This window comes from Pteropus alecto, unplaced genomic scaffold, assembly GCF_000325575.1.
Source record: "Pteropus alecto unplaced genomic scaffold, ASM32557v1 scaffold106, whole genome shotgun sequence".
In the NCBI taxonomy this organism is placed as follows: Eukaryota; Metazoa; Chordata; class Mammalia; order Chiroptera; family Pteropodidae; genus Pteropus; species Pteropus alecto.
This window is the reverse complement of record NW_006442103.1, coordinates 17,617,403-17,628,475: the sequence shown is the minus strand read 5'-3', so window position 1 is coordinate 17,628,475 and position 11,073 is coordinate 17,617,403. Positions and strand designations below refer to the sequence as shown.

The window sequence follows — 11,073 nt, the reverse complement described above, 5'->3', positions numbered from 1 at the left end:
CCCACCGCCGGCCTCGCGAGGACACGCCCACCAGGTTCCCTCCCCAGTCCGTCACCCGGCCAGAGGTGACGCCTACTCCCCACCTTAAAGCGGCAGAGTCCTCTTTCTCAACTAAAAGACCCTCCCCCGGGGCCGGCGGGGCTGGGAGGTGCGGCCAGGGAGGCCCTCTCCTTTCCCGCACCTTCCCCCCGCCCCGCACCGTGCACACACTCGCCCGGACCCCCCCGCCGCCGCCCGCAGCTCTGGGGAGCAACCCGAGGCGCCTGGGGGAGGCACGGAGGGGGGAAGGGCAGCGTGGAATTTGGCCATCTTTGACAGAAACGGATTGGGAGCTGCCGAAGGCAGGGGTCTTTCCCTCGCACTCGCCTGCCGCCCTAGCCGGCCTAGTCCTCGGACTCAAGGCTACCCCCTCACACCTCCAGGACGCGACTCCAGCCCGCCCCATCCCCTCTCCGGTCCCTCGCCTTCCCCGCGCAATCTGCACTGCCTTGGCTGTTGCCGGCTTTCTCCCCTCCCAGGGGAGCAGGCCCCTCTGGGGCTGCACGCTCCTCCACCCTCTCCAAAGCAGATTCCTGGCAGGGTCCTGCAGGCGCTGTGGCTGGTGCGGGGGTCTCTCCTTCCATATCCGGCCCAGCCCCGCTCACGCATCGCTACCTAGTGCCCATAGGGGACCTTCTGCCCAAATCCTCGAATCGATTCACAACCGTGTTTTTAATCGCAGTATCGCTCCCCTGATTTCGCGGAAGGCATCTGCTCCGGAGAGCTCAAAGCCGGGGCACCCCGGCACTGTCCCCTGCGAAGTGAGAGGGTAACCCTTTGGACAGCACTTTTTCTTTGGCAGGAAAAATGACGGCATCATGGTGAGCGCATGTTGCTGAATAAAGCTCAGATTCCCGCTACTCCTGGTTTATCTTTGTGGCCCTCGCTGCTGCCGTGACCAACTGTTATTACAGACCTGTCTGCTGCACAGCCCTCCCCCGCCCCTAAAAAAACCCACATCTCTGCGTTTGTCGTCTTGATGTCAGATGTTTCTGCAACTACGTGCGCTGGCCCCGCAGCTTCTCTGATTTGGCGAAGTGAAGACTGCCTGTTACAATGTACTGCGTATTCTCCCCAAAGATAGATGGAGGAGGCGAGATGGCCAAGAGAAGTAGATACAGTTTCTTCTGCTTTTGCTTCTGTCACCCATGGTTTTAACCAGGATACTTATTTCTGTGTTGGTTTCCCTAAGATAGGGACTTTTCCTTGGGGGCAGCCTTTTGGAAGGGATGATACAGGAGAGCCCTAAAAGATAAAGCTTTGGAAACCATTCACAACTCGACCGGTCATATAAGTTTCTATGCCATGTCTCCCCAGCTTAGAACCTGTGAAAAACTGTTTTTTTCATAGCAAGATGTTTTCTCTTTGTCTTCCATTATGACTGAGGATATAAATAGATAAAAAAAAAAAAAAAAAAAGGCAATCGTAGGTATAAACAATATAAATCTAAGATCAGTTGAAGAATTCTAAATGGGAAATTATTAAAGTAGAATGCTTCCTTTGGTCAAGTTTTGGCGATAGAAGAGTTGATGTAACACAGGTAAGAACTTCTGTAAAAGAAGGCGGGAGGAAAAGAGTCAGGGATGGACATAGGAAAAGACAACTAAACCCAAGAAACACTTGGGATCGCTGATATAGGTGCAAGAAGGAATCCACAGACCGTATCTATGAGAGAAAACCGCTACTAAATGAGCTGTGGGCAGAGTGTGCCAGACTAGATTACTTTTACTCAGAAAACTCAAAACAAGCTCATTGTAACAATACACATGCAAAAACGTCTTAACCATTTTATTAGGCATCACAACCCCCACACGACTCTATGTGTCAAAGTTCAAAGTTATTTACTGAACCAGAAGAAAAATGCAAGTGAATATTAAATGGGTAACTCTAGGGTAAAAAGGGAATAATATTGAAGATTTAAGTATGCTAAAAGTCATGACATCTGAAGGTTAGCATCTCCGGAGCTACATTGCACATGGTGGGATAGAAATGTGTTTTAAAATGTGATTTATTCTATCAAACAGTTTATCTATTTGACTAAATTTTCGTCCTCTGAATTTTCCAGCTTCCACGCATTTCTATCTCATCTGAGAAAGGATTCTATTTTGCTGTATAGGAATCAAGCCTACTGTATACACATAAATACTAACGGAGAATGATGAAATCACTTTAAAAAAATCATCCTATAAATAAAAGCTTCAAACTGTTTCCACTACTCTAGAAATTCTAAGATAAATCGTTTCTTAAATCCAAATGGTGAAACTGTTTAAAAAAATAAAGGCCTCTGACACTAAAGAAACCTGGGTTTGATTTTTTTACTTTCTGAAATTTGCTTCTCATAGTGACGACAAGCACGCACGGTGACACAAACGTGGATGATGTGACTGGCTTCTTAGTTCTTCAACTAATCTCAGCATCCCTTATTTAAGGTTGCCTCTGGTCTTTTCTACCTGTAAACTCCACTTTCAAACTAATTTTGTTATCTTAGCTCTTGACGAACTTGTCCCTAAATTTTAAGAAGGACTCCTCCCTCCCCCCACCCCCCGCCAGTTTACAGATGAGAATTCTAAGACAGAAGTTTAATGACTTGCCAAGACGATGCCCATTTTTAGGGACTAGAATTTAAGTCCAGCACTCTACTGCACTGTTCTAACTCCCCAGGATCGTCATTCATCACGGCATTTATTGTTGGAAGAGAGAACATGAAGTCCTACCTTAGGAAGGATGGAATTAAGACTCAGAGGTTGAGCCCACTCAGCCAGCTGGTGCCAGGGTTCTCAGAGGTCCTAACAAATTCTTGCCTTGGTCAAAACCCTCGTTCTGTCCACAATTTCCTGCCGCTTATACTGTTTCTAACCAATTCATCTCCCTCATTGTCCAAACCAAAACTGGCGAATTTCAACCTCAAAGGAATACTACTACCAAGAGGGTCATTTATGATGGACAGTGAAGGGTCAGAATGGAACAGCATCTTGACTCTCACAGTGCAGCTGCCCAGTGCTGTAAAGAATGAGCTGGGAAGTGGTTTCTTCTTTAGGGAACCCATGAAGGGGAAACAAACCACCGCGCCCCAGCTTTCACCAGGCCATGGAAGTCGAGGGGCAGTCCCAGAGCTTCATCTCTGCCGGGAAAATGTAAGGCTAAGTGTCGCTTTCGTTAGGAAGGAATAGATATTCTCACCTGCTTTTCTTCCCGCAGCTCTACCCGGGGCCTTTGGCACTCTCGACGTGAGCTTGGGCCTTGTTCTGCATCACCGCTTATCTGCTTTCCGCGATTTGGGAATTACGGGCGCCCTGTCTGTGGGAGCCCTGACAGATCCGTGACGTGACAGATCCTTTGAGAAGGTAACACCAACGATTCTCCGTTATTCTCACACTCGAATCGACACGGTTTTGCCTTCTACCCTTACTGTCTGCCTTCTAGAAGTCAAGCTATGCGACGCTCAGTCTGCTGTTCCTGAGCCCTAAATGACTGATATCGAAATGCTGATCTATAAATGCCGACCCCCTTCCCCAGGGTCCCAACCTAATCGTGGCCCATCGTGGCTTAACAAGAAGCAACGGAAGTGTGTCGTGCGCTCTGACCGCTTCTCCCCAAATCTCGTGATCTCCATACCAGCTCTTCATACCTATCCTTATAGTCACACATCCTTTTTTCTCTCCAATTTTCACTAATGCACAGTTTCACTTCTGATTCTGAACCTCTTTCCCAGCGATAATTCTGTGTAAGTATTTTTACTACCGCTTTCATTTTCTTCTAGACATTTATTTCCCCAGGAATTTTGCCCTTCAGATCCGCTGCAAGACCAACCCTGTCATCTCATCCACCTCTGAAGGGTTTTGCTCAATTATCTCTCTAACATTAACTTACCCTTTGTTTTAGTATCTTCGATAAAATGTTGCTTACACTGAAGATCTTTTTTTTCTCCCTTTTAATTCCCAATTTACCCAAAGGGTAACCTACATTCTCTGCCACCACAATTCTTTTTCCTACTCTGTAATAACCCAGCCATTCTACCCGAATTCTCTCTCCTATATGGCCAAAACTAATCACCAAATCCATCCAATGAATCATGAATATCTTTTTCTTTCTGAATCCCGTAGAGTTTGAATTCCAAGATATAATGATATTCTGGTATGGTCTTCTTCTCCCCACCAATTTTATTGAGATATAATTAATATATGACATTGTATAAATTTAAGGCGTACGACATAATGATTTGATATACGTATAGACTGAGAGATGATTACCACAGTTTAATTAACATCCATTGTCTCGCATGGGTATAATGTGTGTGTGTGAGATAAGAACTTTTAAGATCTACTCTCTTAGCAGCTTTCAAACACATAATGCAGCGTTGTTTATAGTCACCACGCTACATCTTACATTCCGAGGTCCTATTTATCCTACGGCCTGAGGTTTGTACCTTTTGGATACCTTCATGCCTCCCCCTGCCCCACCTTCTACCACCGACCTGTTCTGTGAGTTTTTGGTTTTGTTTTTTGTTTAGATTCCACATATAGGTGAGATCACACGGTATCTGTTTTTCTCTGACTTATCTCACTTAGCATAATGCCTTCGAGTTTCATTCATGTTTATCAAAAATGGCAGGATTTCCTTTTTTTATGGCTGAATATTCCACTGTGTGTGTGTGTGTGTGTGTGTGTGTGTGTGTGTGTGTGTGTAGAAAGAGAGAGAGAGCGAGAGAGAGCGAGAGCGAGAAAGAGAGAGAGAGAGAGAGAGAGAAGTACATTTTCTTTATCCATATTGATGGACACTTAGGTTCCGAGAAAGAGAGAGAGAGAGAGAGAGAGAGAGAAATTACATTTTCTTTATCCACATTGATGGACACTTAGGTTCTTTCCATGTCTTGGCTATTGGAAATAATACCGCAATGAACATGGGATGCAGATATATCTTTGAGATAGTGATTTTATTTCCTTCAGATAGATTCCTAGAGGTCTGACTTCTTTTGTGATTTAAGTTCTTCCTTTTGTCCCCTAATTTTGAATTTCCTGAGAGTCCCTGGTCTTTGATCTTTCCTCTCTCTAGCTCGCCCTAGGCCAGCTCTGTCACTCCCTAGCTTCGTCCATCACCTCTCTGCAGATGACCGACACATCCACAAGTCTAGCCCAGGCCTCTCTTGAGCTTAAATCCTGCATTTTTATTTGCTCGGCTTGCCTATCTAGAAGTTAACTGCTCCTGTCAAAAAGCAAATTCGCCATCTTTCAAAAATAAGTCTTACCTCTGAATCCATCGTCTTTCACTTTAGGCTCAATACTTTGGAGGAATCCTGACTCAAATTCTCCCTCTGTCTCTGTATCTTCTCAGTCACCTGAGTCCAGGAATTCCTCCTTAAATCAGCCTCTTGTCTTCTGTTCTCAAGTTGGGACTGTCGTAATAGCTTCTAAAGAGATGTTCCTGCCTCCAGCCTCTTCCCTCATTGCTCAGTTCTCTGTGCTCTTACCAGCTGCATCGTCCTTAAAGACCGGTTTATACGCATTATAGTTCATACAGTGCTGATTCCTCTCCAGTTACTTAGGCCCTACTGGCTTTTCTGGGCCAAACTAGAGCCCCACACCCTACGATCTCAACCGGGTGGTGTAACAGGAACGATACTGACTTTGGAGTCGCCGGGACCTGAGTCTGAATATTGGACTGTATTTTACTAGCCAAGTAACTTCAGACAAAAGGAAAATAAATGTTACTTTCTTTCTCATTTATTTCAGTAGTAGATGTTTATATCTCCAGTTTTAGAACATAGCCTAGATATGTAAACTTTTAATGTCATCTACCGTTTATTGCGGTTCTCAGTCTTCCCCTATATCCTGAGAACAGAATCTTTTACCTCTTTGTGTTTTGCAGATATTTTTTCATTGCTATATTTATTGAGCATCTACTATATGCAGGGCATCTTGGGGCGGGGAGGTACAGAAAAATGAATCGGATATCCAATTTTGTCCTCAAAGTGTAATCAGACTTATATGGAAGATTCCCTCACTCATTCATTCATTCACGAAAAGGTTAGTAAACGCCTCACTGGTAACAGGCATTGTGCAAAATACTGAAGATTCAAATAAGTATAAGGCAAGTTCCCTGCTGTTGGGATGTGGGACCTATCTCATTAGGAATACTAAGTAAATGTTTATAGTCAATTATAACAATTGCAGTGATATGGATGAAAATGGGGCACACGAAAGAGAGGTCTCTAATCCAAACAGGAGAATCGGGGAATGCAAAAAGACGCGAGTGGAGTCTCAAAGAATACAAGTCAGCCAGGCAAAGGACTCGGCCATGTGCAAAGGCTCGGCTGTGTGACAATGTAGATAAATAACCACAATACAAGATAGAAAGGAACAAATAAGTGGCAGAGCAGAGGCAAAAAGTAAAATGGCAATCAGAGGAGATCTGTTATTCAGGGGCTGGGCGAGGTGAGCAGAAACTGCTTCACGGAAGCGGAGCCATTTGGGGCGACCTGAAGGGGTCAGGGGACAGGCTGATTCAGACATTCAGCGGTGCTGGACGCCTCTGTCTTGTCAGCATTCTGGGCAGTGCCCTGCATGCAGTGGCACTACCCCGTGTCTGACGTGATGATGATGATGATGATGATGATGATGATACCTAGTTTTTTCTCATGAAGTTGGTCCTTACGTTTTCCCCAGAATGTTTACAAGGGGAGACCCATGATTTAACAGGGCCATTTCTGGGTGGAGGGGCTGTCAATCAGCCTGTCTGGCTTTGACTCTCAGCTGTGCCATCAGAAGGCTGTGTGACCTTAGAAAAATTACTTACCCTGTCTAGGGTTCGGTTTTTTTCTCCCTTAAGTGGAGTAATGATAATATTTTCCTCACAGGGTAGCGTGAGGAATAAATGAGTAACTGCATGTATGTGAGAAGGGTGCCTGGCACATAGTAAGTGCCCAATAAATGTTGGTTACTGTTAGTGCATTTTCTCATCTCTGGATTATCCACGATGGGATTAGAGTTAGGCTCCCTTAAAGAAGCCCTAAAAGACCATCTCCTCAGTTCTGATTCTTACCCCAAATTTCACTGGTACCTCCTCAACTCTTAACACATGCCTTTAAATTCTGCCAAGAGAAATTTAGATATAAGTTGTCACTTCCCCAAGCCCTTGGGAAGAGTAACACAATAAAGTCTCAGCTTGTTTTATTTGAATAATTTTTCTGACCAGACCTCTATCCTTATTGACTGCTAACTATACTGAGGAAATATAGTGGGGAAGAAAGAAAAGGCTGATTCTGAAGCTTGGAGAACCTTCCAGAGAAATTCAAGCTGGAAGGAAATACTCAGAGGGCTTTGTGAGGGCAGTAGGTCCTCTGGGATCGGAGGAAGGGGTGCGATTGAAGAGAGTTGCCAAGAAGTGATGATTCATGTCAGCAAAGACAAGGTCATTCATGTCAGCAAAGACAAGCTTTACTAAGTTAACAAACAGTGCTGACCTTGACGTTGGGACTCTCCACCCACAGTCCCCTTCTCCATTCCATGCTGTGTTTTGGCAAAAATAATTATGCTCAGGACCAGTGTCGATCCTCATATTAATGAAGGAGACTATACGGGCGATCGAGAAAGCCCTGGTTTTTAATTTTCATAATGGCTTTTACGTGTTTACTTTCTTAGTTATTGTTTATCAACAAAAAATTAATAAACACCTAATATTCGTGCCAAACTGAATGAGAATTTTATTAGAAGATGAAGACATAGTCCTCGTCAGGAATCTCACAGTCCAGCCGAGGGGGAAAAAGTTTAAGAACAATTAATTCCTAAAGTGTATGACAGACGTGACACAAACTCTGGATTTCCAGTCAGGGAAGAAAAGCAGTGAACACAGCGTGAGGTCGGAAGTGATAATTCTCAGGATCAGAAGTTGAACTGGGCCTTGAAGAATAAGATAGAGAGTTAAGTTTTAGAATGATGTTTGGACATAGAAGCGGAAGATGACCCAGGAGGAAGAGACAAGGAGCCGAGCCAGCGAACGGAAGGACAACGGCATATGTGTGGACAGGAAATGATGATGAGAGAGGTGGTTGCAAACAACTGTACCGACCGCTGCCATTCATCGAGGACTCATCATGTGCGTGTGCCAAGCCCCGTTCTAAGTATGACATTTACAGTGTCTCATTTAATGCACGTAATAACCCCATGAGGGATGAACTGTTGTTCCCTTGTTACAGTGGAGGGGCCAGATGTTTCGAGGGTAAGTAACTGCTAAATTCATGCAGAATTGGGAGCTTAGATGGAAACCCAAGTCGGCCTGAGGTGGAGGCTCCAACTCCCCACATGACAGCTGCTGCCCCACGTGAGTGGTGGGAAGCAGTGGGGAGTACAGTTGGGTGAATAGGTGGGACTTCATTACGCGGAATATAAGCATATGAGGATACACTGTGAGCTTAAAAAAAAAAAAGCCACCGTTTACTGAACCCCGCTTCCTCACACTATCGTCCCGAATTTGATTTATAATTATATCCATTTTGCAGATGAGAAAACCAAAATGAAGAGGTTAAATTACTTGCCCAAGCCTCTCTACTGTTAACTAGCACAGTCCAGACTGGATGCTAGGCTGGCGCCAATGCCTGTGTTCTTGCCGCCATCCTGCAACGCCTCTGCCCCCGAGCAAGGGGAAAACGGTGTCAAGAATAACACCACTGCGATTTGCATGGTATTCCCCCAAACACCTTCACATTCACAGCCACATTCGATCCTTATGATAACCATGTGAGATGTGTGGAAGATACCTCCACGATAATGAATAGTAATAACAGTCACGACGACCATTAAAATAATATCAGCAAGCACTGACTGAGTGTTCCCCATAGCCTGGCACTGTGCTAAGGGCTTTACCTGGATTATTCGGTTGGCTTCCAACAGCTCTGTGAGAGAGGCTCTGTTCTTATTCTTACCTTGCACAAGAGGAAACGGACTCAGAGAGGTCAAGTAACTCAGTGAAGGAGGCTGGGCTCAGATAAGTTACAAAACTAATTCGAGGTCATGTGACAATGAGTGTGATTCCTGGACTAGAGCACAGACGCCCCGATTCCATATCCATGCCTGCCATTTCAGGTTCCTATTCTGACAATTAATCCGCAACTACGGGAAAGGAAGACTCGAAGAAAGAACTAGAAGCAGCAAGGAGAGCAGCTGGAAGACTGGAGACCAGCAGGTGGGCAGGGTAACAGAGAACGGAGAGGCAAATCCAGCTCACGTCGGCAGCCTGTAACCACGAGGGGAAGGAAGAGGCCCTGAAGTTTGGTTTCCAGCCATAACATCGGTAGAAATGGGGTCACTGTGCTCAGAAAGGGGGATGGTTCAAAAATGACACTGGTCTACAGTGAAGGAACACTACACACCAACTGGGGATGGCGACAGTAAAAAATGGGGAGAAACTGCAACTTTCATACGTCGCTGGTGGGAATGGAAAGCGCTGCGGCCACCTTCGAAAACGGTTTAAGAGTTTCTTGAAGAGTTAAACATAAGTTTACCATGTGACCCAGCGATTCCGCTCTTAAGAGAAACAGACACATATGGCCACACAGGCTTGGATGTGAATGTTCTATAGCAGTTCTAACGGCTCAAACGTGGAAACGACCCCAATGTCCATCAACTAATGAGCAGATGGATAGATTGTGGTACATCCATACAACAGAAGACATTCAGCAATGAAAAGAGGTACCGGTATGTGCTATAACATGGACTCACCTCGAAATCACCATGCTAGATGAGAGAAGCCAGATATGAAAGACCGATTATGTATAATTTCATAACTATCCAAGAAAGGCAAATATACAGAGACAGCCGATTAAGGGGTGGGGTGGAGCGGGAATGGAGATGGACTGCCAATAAGAATGAGGGATCTTTCTGGGGTGAAGCAAATGTTCTAAAGCTGGATTTTAGTGATGGTTACACAAGACTAAGTTTACGAAAAAAGTCGTTGAATCGGACCCTTAAAGTGGGAGACTATTTGGTTTGTAAAGTACACCTAAATAAAGCAGTTTTTTTAGAAAGGTGGAGCTGGTTTGCAAAGGAATATACAGAGTTAAGTTTTAGAATGACAACTGGACACAGAAGTGGAGACGTCCCACCAGGTGAGGGGCAGGCTGGAGGTGCGGAGGTGACAGCCGAAGCAATAAAAACCAACGAGCTCACCAGAGGAAAAAGCCCACGAGAGAAAAGAAAAATGTCAAGGGCAAAACCTCTGGTGTCATTACCCACTTAGGGACAGAGAGGATGGTCTGTCTGGGCTAATGAATACCGTAGCAACAAGTCCGGCTCATGTTCAGGTTTACTGGATCCTCTAAGCCGAAGGCAGAAGTATGTGCCCTGAAGCGCTGTAAACAGTAGGGCAAATCCATCGGGGCGACACTGACTCTAAGTGACTAAAATACACAAGGATGGACTGAATCTGTTCCCTGCATTTCAACGTTAAAAAGAGAACCGCACACACTTTTATCCCAGTTAGGGATAAGATCAGCATCAGGGAGTCCGGTGTTTCAAGAGCGACAATGTTTCACACAATCTCTTATCGCCAGGAAGGGCAGGTACTGTGCTGGCCCATCCCTGGAATCAGGCTCTGTCACCCCAAGACTGACTTCTGAATTTGGAAGGAGCCGGCAGACACTTTCAGGTAACGGCTGGCAGGGGCTCCCCCACCTCCGAAGGCGGAGGCCTCGCCTCCACTCGCCCCACCCCCACCCGAGAGGAGCACCCTGGGGGAGGGGAAGCCTACCCCAGCTAAGGACTGAAAGAAAGATCCCTTCCCTTCCCCAGGGCCTGACAACCCTTTTCGTTTCTCCTTCTTTCCCATTTCTGGTGCAAATGAAGCAAATGTAGACTACTGTCCTTGTTTGTGAAAATAAAGGGTTAAAATGATAAGAATCTGGGAGTTCAAGAGAGAGGCAGTGGAGTATAGAAAAGGTAGTCCAGGGTGGAAGGCGCTGGCCTCGGGACCACCCACCACCCACATCGTGGGGGTGGGGTAGAGGAAGCAAGGTCTCTAATTCCCCGGCTCTGTGCTGGAGTC

General features: G+C 45.6%; 1 protein-coding gene across 13 annotated transcripts in view; it reads right to left on the bottom strand.

The window, feature by feature from the left end:
- The window catches only part of BCL9 (B cell CLL/lymphoma 9), a 77,245-nt gene that overhangs the window by 24,596 nt on the left and 41,576 nt on the right, over positions 1–11,073 (bottom strand). Inside the window, exon 1 of one of the 13 annotated variants that reach the window (XM_025052180.1) lies at positions 3,220–4,147. The exons of the other annotated variants lie outside the window; for them this stretch is intronic. The gene's annotated coding sequence lies outside the window, so the exon portion shown is untranslated. Of the gene's footprint in view, positions 1–3,219; positions 4,148–11,073 lie in introns of those variants that run through there. 13 annotated transcript variants of the gene reach the window in all.